Source organism: Pseudophryne corroboree, chromosome 2, assembly GCF_028390025.1.
Source record: "Pseudophryne corroboree isolate aPseCor3 chromosome 2, aPseCor3.hap2, whole genome shotgun sequence".
Lineage (NCBI taxonomy): Eukaryota > Metazoa > Chordata > Amphibia > Anura > Myobatrachidae > Pseudophryne > Pseudophryne corroboree.
The window spans coordinates 360,618,801-360,631,704 of NC_086445.1; the positions used below are offsets into that span (position 1 = coordinate 360,618,801).

Sequence of the window (12,904 nt, forward strand, 5' to 3'; positions counted from 1 at the left end):
GTTGGGTGCATACAGTATAAACAGCGAGTCAGATTTTCTGACTCCAGCCGTCCTTGAAATATATATTTTCAATGCCCTGACAACGTCCAGCAACTTGGAATCCTCCAAATCGCTAGTAGCCGCAGGCACCACAATAGGCTGGTTCAGGTGAAACGCTGACACCACCTTAGGCAGAAAATGAGGACGCGTCCGCAGTTCTGCCCTGTCCGAATGGAAAATCAGATATGGGCTTTTATACGATAAAGCCGCCAATTCTGACACTCTCCTGGCTGAAGCCAGGGCCAGTAGCATGGTTACTTTCCATGTAAGATATTTCAAATCCGCCGATTTGAGTGGCTCAAACCAATGGGATTTGAGAAAATCCAAAACTACATTAAGGTCCCACGGAGCCACTGGGGGCACAACCGGGGGCTGCATATGTAGTACTCCTTTTACAAAAGTCTGGACTTCAGGAACTGAAGCCAATTCTTTCTGGAAGAAAATCGACAGGGCCGAAATTTGAACCTTAATGGACCCCAACTTGAGGCCCATAGACAATCCTGTTTGCAGGAAATGTAGGAATCGACCCAATTGAAATTCCTCCGTGGGGGCCTTCCTGGCCTCACACCACGCAACATATTTTCTCCAAATGCGGTGATAATGTTGTGCAGTCACCTCCTTCCTGGCTTTTACCAGTGTAGGAATGACCTCTTAAGGAATGCCTTTTTCCCTTAGAATTCGGCGTTCAACCGCCATGCCGTCAAACGCAGCCGCGGTAAGTCTTGGAATAGACACGGTCCCTGCTGAAGCAGGTCCCGTCTTAGAGGTAGAGGCCACGGATCTTCCGTGAGCATCTCCTGAAGTTCCGGGTACCAAGTTCTTCTTGGCCAATCCGGAGCCACGAGTATCGTTCTTACTCCCCTTTGCCGTATAATTCTCAGTACTTTTGGTATGAGAGGCAGAGGAGGAAACACATACACTAACTGGAAAACCCACGGCGTTACCAGAGCGTCCACAGCTATTGCCTGAGGGTCTCTTGACCTGGCGCAATACCTGTCCAGTTTTTTGTTGAGGCGAGACGCCATCATGTCCACCTTTGGTTTTTCCCAACGGTTCACAATCATGTGGAAGACTTCTGGATGAAGTCCCCACTCTCCCGGGTGTAGATCGTGTCTGCTGAGGAAGTCTGCTTCCCAGTTGTCCACTCCCGGAATGAACACTGCTGACAGTGCTATCACATGATCTTCCGCCCAGCGAAGAATCCTTGCAGCTTCTGTCATTGCTCTCCTGCTTCTTGTGCCGCCCTGTCTGTTTACGTGGGCGACTGCCGTGATGTTGTCCGACTGGATCAACACCGGCTGACCCTGAAGCAGGGGTTTTGCCAGGCTTAGAGCATTGTAAATCGCTCTTAGCTCCAGTATATTTATGTGAAGAGACATCTCCAGGTTTGACCATACTCCCTGGAAGTTTCTTCCCTGTGTGACCGCTCCCCAGCCTCTCAGACTGGCATCCGTGGTCACCAGGACCCAGTCCTGTATGCCGAATCTGCGGCCCTCTAACAGATGAGCACTCTGCAACCACCACAGAAGAGACACCCTTGTCCCTGGCGACAAGGTTATCCGCTGATGCATCTGCAGATGCGATCCGGACCATTTGTCCAGCAGATCCCACTGAAAAGTCCGTGCGTGGAATCTGCCGAATGGAATCGCTTCGTAAGAAGCCACCATCTTTCCCAGGACTCTTGTGCATTGATGCACAGACACTTTCCCTGGTTTTAGGAGGTTCCTGACAAGTTCGGATAACTCCTTGGCTTTCTCCTCCGGAAGAAACACCTTTTTCTGAACCGTGTCCAGAATCATTCCCAGGAACAGCAGACGTGTCGTCGGGGTCAATTGAGATTTTGGAAAATTCAGAATCCACCCGTGCTGTTGCAGCACTATTTGGGTTAGTGCTACTACGTCCCCCAGCTGTTCCCTGGACCTTGCCCTTATCAGGAGATCGTCCAAGTAAGGGATAATTAATACGCCTTTTCTTCGTAGAAGAAACATCATTTCGGCCATTACCTTGGTAAAGACCCGAGGTGCCGTGGACAATCCAAACGGCAGCGTCTGAAACTGATAATGACAGTTTTGCACCACGAACCTGAGGTACCCTTGATGTGAAGGGCAAATTGGGACATGCAGGTAAGCATCCTTGATGTCCAGGGACACCATAAAGTCCCCTTCTTCCAGATTCGCTATCACTGCTCTGAGTGACTCCATCTTGAACTTGAATTTTTGTATGTACAGGTTCAAAGATTTCAGATTTAGAATAGGTCTTACCGAGCCGTCCGGCTTCGGTACCACAAATAGTGTGGAATAATACCCCTTTCCCTGTTGTAGGAGGGGTACCTTGACTATCACCTGCTGAGAATACAGCTTGTGAATGGCTTCCAATACCGTCGCCCTGTCTGAGGGAGACGTTGGCAGAGCAGACTTTAGGAACCGGCGAGGGGGAGACTTCTCGAATTCCAACCTGTAACCCTGAGATATTATCTGCAGGATCCAGGGGTCCACCTGTGAGTGAGCCCACTGTGCGCTGAAATTCTTGAGTCGACCCCCCACCTCCCCTGAGTCCGCTTGTAAAGCCCCAACGTCATGCTGAGGGCTTTGCAGAAGCCGGGGGGGGCTTCTGCTCCTGGGAAGAAGCTGCTTGGTGCACTCTCTTACCCTTTCCTTTGCCTCGGGGCAAATATGACTGTCCTTTCGCCCGCTTGTTCCTATAGGAACGAAAGGACTGCGGCTGAAAAGACGGTGTCTTTTTCTGTTGGGAGGGGACCTGAGGTAAAAAGGTGGATTTCCCGGCTGTTGCCGTGGCCACCAAATCCGATAGACCGACCCCAAATAATTCCTCCCCCTTATACGGCAATACTTCCATATGCCGTTTGGAATCCGCATCACCTGACCATTGTCGCGTCCATAAACTTCTTCTGGCAGATATGGACATCGCACTTACTCTCGATGCCAGAGTGCAAATATCCCTCTGTGCATCTCGCATATATAGAAATGCATCCTTTAAATGCTCTATAGTCAGTAAAATACTGTCCCTATCCAGGGTATCAATATTTTCAGTCAGGGAATCCGACCAAACCACCCCAGCACTGCACATCCATGCAGAGGCGATGGCTGGTCGCAGTATAACACCAGTATGAGTGTATATACTTTTCAGGGTAGTTTCCAGCCTCCTATCTGCTGGATCCTTGAGGGCGGCCGTTTCAGGAGACGGTAACGCCACTTGTTTTGATAAGCGTGTGAGCGCCTTATCCACCCTAGGGGGTGTTTCCCAGCGCGCCCTAACCTCTGCCGGGAAAGGATATAATGCCAATAACTTCTTTGAAATTAGCAGTTTTCTATCGGGGTTAACCCACGCTTCATCACACACTTCATTCAATTCGTCTGATTCAGGAAAAACTACAGGTAGTTTTTTCAGACCCCACATAATACCCCTTTTTGTGGTACATGCAGTATCAGAGATATGTAAAGCCTCCTTCATTGCCGTGATCATATAACGTGTGGCCCTACTGGAAAATACGTTTGTTTCTTCACCGTCGACACTAGATTCGGTGTCCGTGTCTGGGTCTGTGTCGACCGAGTGAGGTAAAGGGCGTTTTACAGCCCCTGACGGTGTCTGAGACGCCTGTACAGGTACTAACTGGTTTTCCGGCCGTCTCATGTCGTCAACTGATTTTTGTAATGTGCTGACATTATCACGTAATTCCATAAATAAAGCCATCCATTCCGGTGTCGACTCCCTAGGGGGTGACATCACCATTACCGGCAATTGCTCCGCCTCCACACCAACATCGTCCTCATACATGTCGACACACACGTACCGACACACAGCAGACACACAGGGAATGCTCTTATCGAAGACAGGACCCCACTAGCCCTTTGGGGAGACAGAGGGAGAGTTTGCCAGCACACACCCAAGCGCTATAAATATATAGGAACAACCCTATAGAAGTGTTGTCTCCCTTATAGCAGCTTAATATATATCAAAAACGCCAAAAAAAAAGTGCCCCCCTCTCTTTTTTACCCTGTTTCTGTAGTGCAGTGCAGGGGAGAGTCCTGGGAGCCTTCCTCGCAGCGGAGCTGAGCAGGAAAATGGCGCTGTGTGCTGAGGAGATAGGCCCCGCCCCCTATTTCGGCGGGCTCTTCTCCGGAGTTTGTGAGACCTGGCAGGGGTTAAATACATCCATATAGCCCCAAGGGCTATATGTGATGTATTTTTTAGCCAGAACAAGGTATTTTCATTGCTGCCCAGGGCGCCCCCTGCAGCGCCCTGCACCCTCCGTGACCGCTGGTGTGAAGTGTGTGACAACAATGGCGCACAGCTGCAGTGCTGTGCGCTACCTCATGAAGACAGAAAAGTCTTCTGCCGCCGGTTTCTGGACCTCTTCGCTTTTCGGCATCTGTAAGGGGGTCGGCGGCGCGGCTCCGGGACCGGACTCCATGGCTGGGCCTGTGTTCGATCCCTCTGGAGCTAATGGTGTCCAGTAGCCTAAGAAGCCAATCCATCCTGCACGCAGGTGAGTTCACTTCTTCTCCCCTAAGTCCCTCGTTGCAGTGAGCCTGTTGCCAGCAGGACTCACTGAAAATAAAAAACCTAAAAAACTTTTTCTAAGCAGCTCTTTAGGAGAGCCACCTAGATTGCACCCTGCTCGGACGGGCACAAAAACCTAACTGAGGCTTGGAGGAGGGTCATAGGGGGAGGAGCCAGTGCACACCACCTGATCCTAAAGCTTTATTTTTGTGCCCTGTCTCCTGCGGAGCCGCTAATCCCCATGGTCCTGACGGAGTCCCCAGCATCCACTAGGACGTTAGAGAAAACTATTGTCTGTTTTAGTGTTTAAATAAATATCTCCCTTTTTTAAATTCATTTTTGATCTGGTTACTCATTTTAGATACATTTTTTAGATCCACATTTACTGAACTATTTTAAGACACCGACGGTCGCTATATCCCCCACCCGCTGTGTGTATTATTCGTTGTTTCAGGGAACTACCATCCCTGTGTTTTTGGGGGACAGCTGACGCCCTGTGCTAATCCCTAGGGAGTGTCGTTTACTTTAACTATACGTGCATCCTAGATCATTTGGTGTTGTACACAAGTGGCGCAATAATTTTCCCCCCTATTGTTGAAATCCTTTGGTATTAATTTTTATTTGCTGCCTGGTGCACTACAACCCATTTTTAGAATGTGGAGAAACTCAGATCGGGCAACCAAGAGACAAAACTGGTGCCAAAAGATATTTAATGAGAAACAACAATCTAGTGAACCCCCCCCCACCTGGTGACTTAGATGAATTATTTTGGGGCATAGAAAGACTCCTCACCAAAGAAGTTAAAACATGGTGGGATATAAAGGGCCTAGAGCATTATATTTCAGTTGACAGAATTCCAAGAGGGCTTAGACTTCTAAAACAACCAACATTTGGCAACTTGGATGCAGCCTTCTTGGAAAAATGGGATAAAACACTACACAATTGTTCCATTGACCTAATGAAATTGCTGATTGATGAGTAGAAGAACTCCCTCTTAGAAGTAGAGAAGAACATCAAATGCAAAGAAAGTGAACTTGAACCCTTTAAAGATAAAGAGGATTACAAGATTAATGAAAAGGTCCTATACAGAAAAATGGAGCACATAGAAGAAGAGGTCACGAAAAATAAGGAGAAAAAATTTCTCAGGGACAAGATGGACTACGAACAAGGCAAAATTAAAAACTGGAGCAGGTTTGGAACTATGAACCAACAAATGAATTAAACCAAGAGACAATACTGGAAAACCATACCAACCAAAGGCAAACCACTACGGAATCCAGAAATGAATACACCATCTCCAACACTAAGGATGCAGAATAGATTTACAGCACTACAGAGACTCAACTCTAAAAGTGATCAGACTTTTTTAGCCCAAAGAACAGGAACACGACCAAAAGAAGCCACAAGAAATCCCCTGAAGGAAGATGTTCATCACGCTTCACCTCTCAAAAGAAGATATACAGAAGAAGAGGAAAACGGGGCAGTAGGAGGGAACGAGAACAAAAAAAGAACATTCTAATGACGAAACCTAAAGATAATGGAGTTTTTAATTTATCAGAACATAAACTGTCGGAACCAGAAATATCCTTACTGAATAAAGGTCTGACGTTTGCACCCACGGGGGGTCTCAACAAATTTGAGACCTTCATTGATCTAAACAAGTTTATCAGAAAACTGACACTTAAAAGACATTTCCTGAGGAAAGAGGATGCGGTGATCAGCAACTATGAAAACCAGTCAAAATCAGGTCTAAAACCGACCTCAAAATTTTATCCATTGGAGTCAAAGGGGAGTAATGTGAGCATTTTTTATGAACTGGTTAAGAAAGACCTATGTGAGACCAACCTGGAGAAGATTAAAGAGAAGAACATTACTAACCGGGAGAGTGAGGCGTTAAAAAAGCTACAGAAAAATAAGGGAATTGTTATAAAACAAGCTGATAAAGGGGGGGCCTGGTTATCATGGACCGTGAGAAATATACTAATGAAGCACTGAGATTATTGGGAGATGATGTCTCATATACTAAACTGTCTGGCGACCCCAAAGATGCATTCGTCGGAGAACTAAGAACACTACTAGTACACGGTCTACGAAATGAGATAATTACAAAGGATGAATTCCAATTTTTAATGAAATCAGACCCCACTACCCCTATTTTTTATTTCTTGCCTAAAATCCATAAGAACTTGACCAATCCACCCGGAAGACCTATCGTGGCGGGTATTGACTCGCTTACATCAAATCTATCAGAATACGTCGACGTCTTCTTAAAACCTTATGTGAAAGAGCTGCCTTCGTACTTAAAAGACACTACAGCTGTGCTGAACTCCCTGAAAGACTTTGAATGGAAAGACACCTATAATTGGGCGACAGTAGATGTGCAATCACTGTACACTTGCATAGACCATAAGAAAGGTGTAACAGCATGCAAAGAATATATGGAAACCGACACTTCGCTTACAGCCATCCATAAAGATTTTTTATGTGACGTCATGTATTTTATTCTTCAGCATAATTATTTTAAGTTTTTAGATCATTTTTACTTACAACGCTGTGGGACTGCAATGGGCACGATTTTTGCACCGAGTTTCGCTAATCTTTTTATGGGTAGCTGGGAGAAGAATTTTATCTATGGTAACCATGATTTTAAGAACCATATTATCTTTTATCGTCGGTACATAGACGACATTTTAATTGTCTGGGATGGCACTGAAGAACGTTTTTATAAATTCCTGGAATTCCTGAGCACCAACGAGATGAATCTCATGTTTACTTCTAAACTCAACAAAGAATCTATTGAATTCCTCGATGTGATTCTAACAGGGAAGGAAGGAAGAGTCGAAACTAAGAATTACATCAAGCAGGTCGATACAAATAGCTACCTGCATTATAAGAGCAACCACCTGAAGAAGTGGAAAAATAATATTCCCTTTTCTCAATTTAATAGAATAAAGAGGAACTGCAGCAACCAGGAAGAATGTGACACCCAAATAGAGAAATACAAAGAAAGATTCAAGAACAAAGAATACCCAGCTACCATCGTGGAAGAAGCGGCTCTCAAAGCAAGGGCTTTAGAGAGATCAACCCTGCTAGAATATAAACCCAAAAAAATCAAGAAAGAATCCGTTCCATTTATCACCACCTTCAACCGTCATGAGAAAACCATTAGAGACTCTCTTAACAACAACTGGGGAATCCTATTAATGGACCCTGTCCTCAAAGAAATACTACCTCCTCGCCCCGAAATCGTCTTCAGGAAATCAAAAAATCTAAAAGATATCCTGGCCCCCAGTATGCTACACAAGGAAGTTGAACAAGAATAAAAAATGCCAAGATGCACCGGTTCTTTTAAATGTGGCCGATGCAACATCTGCAGGTACCTACACCCAGTAAGGAAAACATTCTCGGATGCAGAAAAGAAGGAGGAATACAAAATTAAGGACTTCATAAACTGCAATACACAATCTGTGATTTATTTATTAGAATGTGACTGTGGGAAACAATATGTAGGTAAAACAAAGAGACCGCTGAAAATAAGGATACAGGAACATGTTCGCAATATAAAAAATAAAATGGAAAATCACGCAGTATCCCCCCCCCCCACCCCACTCCCCCCCCCCCCCTTACCCTATTCCCATCCACACTATTCCCGTCTGTTAAATATCACCCCACAGATGTATTGATATATTGAGATTGACACATGTACGGTAAAAAGTGATTATTACAGTCAGACCACACTGGAAAGGCCCAATCTTGTCCGATCTTGGAAGCGCAGCAGTGTCGGGCCTGATCAGTACCAGACCAGGGAGACCATCTGGGAAGATCAGGTACTGTAACCAAACTGACGATAATATAGCCTACATGAGCATGTCAGTTTAATATATCACACTATCTGCATCCTAATATTTTAAATTCGCACTCAGCACTTAACATCATATACCATTACCTTTAGCATGCATTTTGCACTTTACACATATTTTTATGTATTTATACATTTATATATTTATATGTTTATATATTTATATGTTTCTATATGTTTATATATTCACTGTAGTAAGTCTAATTTACTAGAATAGTATCAACAATGACTAATCCCCGTTTTTCTATTTATTTTTATGCACTATACTGGAGAAATAAAACTTATGTCTCTAATCATGGTCCCCGCAAACATGGCTGCCGAGTGAAACTTTCTATGAACAAATCCTCTCAAAGATGGCCGCCGCAATGAAATTCCTGAGAACAAGCTTCATAGTGCTGTTCGGTCTCTAAACGTCCGCAGCCGCAGTCGCATACCGGAAGTGGGGCGGAAATGACGCGACGGACGAAAACCGGAAGTGGGGCGGCAAAGAACCGCCGGCGCCTCTATAAGCTAGTTTTTAAAGCTTTTAAACACCAAACCTGCCTTATAAACATTGCCTTAACATCATGTATACATATACCAGTAAATAAGACCATAGATATGTTAAATACAGAATTTTTAACCCATCTTATAATGTCATGAAATAATTAACAGGAAGTGATGTCACAATTAATGAGATTAGTACTAGTATAAATAGAAGTTCAGTCTCATTCTGCCTTTACCCATTGATGAAGTCTAAATGACGAAACGCGTTGGACTACCTGGCAGTGAGCTCATACCAAGTTAAGTTAAAATTGTTTTACATTTTTAACATATATTTTAACTGGTATTTATAGCATTGTGTTTATTGTTTTTATCCCATTTTTTAAGAATTGTTGCTGCTTAAATTTTAGTAATTGCATATAACTATTGTCTGTTTTAGTGTTTAAATAAATATCTCCCTTTTTTAAATTCATTTTTGATCTGGTTACTCATTTTAGATACATTTTTTAGATCCACATTTACTGAACTATTTTAAGACACCGACGGTCGCTATATCCCCCACCCCCCTGTGTGTATTATTCGTTGTTTCAGGGAACTACCATCCCTGTGTTTTTGGGGGACAGCTGACGCCCTGTGCTAATCCCTAGGGAGTGTCGTTTACTTTAACTATACGTGGATCCTAGATCATTTGGTGTTGTACACAAGTGGCGCAATAATTTCCCCCCCTATTGTTGAAATCCTTTGGTATTAATTTTTATTTGCTGCCTGGTGCACTACAACCCATTTTTAGAATGTGGAGAAACTCAGATCGGGCAACCAAGAGACAAAACTGGTGCCAAAAGATATTTAATGAGAAACAACAATCTAGTGAACCCCCCCCCCCCCCCCCCACCTGGTGACTTAGATGAATTATTTTGGGGCATAGAAAGACTCCTCACCAAAGAAGTTAAAACATGGTGGGATATAAAGGGCCTAGAGCATTATATTTCAGTTGACAGAATTCCAAGAGGGCTTAGACTTCTAAAACAACCAACATTTGGCAACTTGGATGCAGCCTTCTTGGAAAAATGGGATAAAACACTACACAATTGTTCCATTGACCTAATGAAATTGCTGATTGATGAGAAGAAGAACTCCCTCTTAGAAGTAGAGAAGAACATCAAATGCAAAGAAAGTGAACTTGAACCCTTTAAAGATAAAGAGGATTACAAGATTAATGAAAAGGTCCTATACAGAAAAATGGAGCACATAGAAGAAGAGGTCACGAAAAATAAGGAGAAAAAATTTCTCAGGGACAAGATGGACTACGAACAAGGCAAAATTAAAAACTGGAGCAGGTTTGGAACTATGAACCAACAAATGAATCAAACCAAGAGACAATACTGGAAAACCATACCAACCAAAGGCAAACCACTACGGAATCCAGAAATGAATACACCATCTCCAACACTAAGGATGCAGAATAGATTTACAGCACTACAGAGACTCAACTCTAAAAGTGATCAGACTTTTTTAGCCCAAAGAACAGGAACACGACCAAAAGAAGCCACAAGAAATCCCCTGAAGGAAGATGTTCATCACGCTTCACCTCTCAAAAGAAGATATACAGAAGAAGAGGGAAACGGGGCAGTAGGAGGGAACGAGAACAAAAAAAGAACATTCTAATGACGAAACCTAAAGATAATGGAATTTTTAATTTATCAGAACATAAACTGTCGGAACCAGAAATATCCTTACTGAATAAAGGTCTGACGTTTGCACCCACGGGGGGTCTCAACAAATTTGAGACCTTCATTGATCTAAACAAGTTTATCAGAAAACTGACACTTAAAAGACATTTCCTGAGGAAAGAGGATGCGGTGATCAGCAACTATGAAAACCAGTCAAAATCAGGTCTAAAACCGACCTCAAAATTTTATCCATTGGAGTCAAAGGGGAGTAATGTGAGCATTTTTTATGAACTGGTTAAGAAAGACCTATGTGAGACCAACCTGGAGAAGATTAAAGAGAAGAACATTACTAACCGGGAGAGTGAGGCGTTAAAAAAGCTACAGAAAAATAAGGGAATTGTTATAAAACAAGCTGATAAAGGGGGGGGCCTGGTTATCATGGACCGTGAGAAATATACTAATGAAGCACTGAGATTATTGGGAGATGATGTCTCATATACTAAACTGTCTGGCGACCCCAAAGATGCATTCGTCGGAGAACTAAGAACACTACTAGTACACGGTCTACGAAATGAGATAATTACAAAGGATGAATTCCAATTTTTAATGAAATCAGACCCCACTACCCCTATTTTTATTTCTTGCCTAAAATCCATAAGAACTTGACCAATCCACCCGGAAGACCTATCGTGGCGGGTATTGACTCGCTTACATCAAATCTATCAGAATACGTCGACGTCTTCTTAAAACCTTATGTGAAAGAGCTGCCTTCGTACTTAAAAGACACTACAGCTGTGCTGAACTCCCTGAAAGACTTTGAATGGAAAGACACCTATAATTGGGCGACAGTAGATGTGCAATCACTGTACACTTGCATAGACCATAAGAAAGGTGTAACAGCATGCAAAGAATATATGGAAACCGACACTTCGCTTACAGCCATCCATAAAGATTTTTTATGTGACGTCATGTATTTTATTCTTCAGCATAATTATTTTAAGTTTTTAGATCATTTTTACTTACAACGCTGTGGGACTGCAATGGGCACGATTTTTGCACCGAGTTTCGCTAATCTTTTTATGGGTAGCTGGGAGAAGAATTTTATCTATGGTAACCATGATTTTAAGAACCATATTATCTTTTATCGTCGGTACATAGACGACATTTTAATTGTCTGGGATGGCACTGAAGAACGTTTTTATAAATTCCTGGAATTCCTGAGCACCAACGAGATGAATCTCATGTTTACTTCTAAACTCAACAAAGAATCTATTGAATTCCTCGATGTGATTCTAACAGGGAAGGAAGGAAGAGTCGAAACTAAGAATTACATCAAGCAGGTCGATACAAATAGCTACCTGCATTATAAGAGCAACCACCTGAAGAAGTGGAAAAATAATATTCCCTTTTCTCAATTTAATAGAATAAAGAGGAACTGCAGCAACCAGGAAGAATGTGACACCCAAATAGAGAAATACAAAGAAAGATTCAAGAACAAAGAATACCCAGCTACCATCGTGGAAGAAGCGGCTCTCAAAGCAAAGGCTTTAGAGAGATCAACCCTGCTAGAATATAAACCCCAAAAAATCAAGAAAGAATCCGTTCCATTTATCACCACCTTCAACCGCCATGAGAAAACCATTAGAGACTCTCTTAACAACAACTGGGGAATCCTATTAATGGACCCTGTCCTCAAAGAAATACTACCTCCTCGCCCCGAAATCGTCTTCAGGAAATCAAAAAATCTAAAAGATATCCTGGCCCCCAGTATGCTACACAAGGAAGTTGAACAAGAATCAAAAATGCCAAGATGCACCGGTTCTTTTAAATGTGGCCGATGCAACATCTGCAGGTACCTACACCCAGTAAGGAAAACATTCTCGGATGCAGAAAAGAAGGAGGAATACAAAATTAAGGACTTCATAAACTGCAATACACAATCTGTGATTTATTTATTAGAATGTGACTGTGGGAAACAATATGTAGGTAAAACAAAGAGACCGCTGAAAATAAGGATACAGGAACATGTTCGCAATATAAAAAATAAAATGGAAAATCACGCAGTATCCAAACACTTCAACCTTGCACATAATTCCAATCCGGAGGCACTAACTTTTAAAGCGATTGAACTCGTGAAACTGGGAGAAAGGGGTGGCGACCTGGCCAATAAACTCTCACGCAGAGAAATGTTTTGGATTTTCCAATTACAAACACTCCATCCGAAGGGATTTAACGATTATTACGAAATCGCTCCTTTCCTGTGAAAACCACAGCCGTTGGATCATCACGGTTGGATCCTCACCTTATAGACTAACCCCATTCCCTATTCCCC

At 43.1% G+C, this 12,904-nt stretch overlaps 1 protein-coding gene across 4 annotated transcripts in view; it reads right to left on the reverse strand.

Annotated features, from left to right (window-relative positions):
- ARHGEF7 (Rho guanine nucleotide exchange factor 7) overlaps positions 1 to 12,904 on the reverse strand; it is a 379,118-nt gene that overhangs the window by 48,974 nt on the left and 317,240 nt on the right. The gene's annotated exons all lie outside the window — the stretch shown is intronic.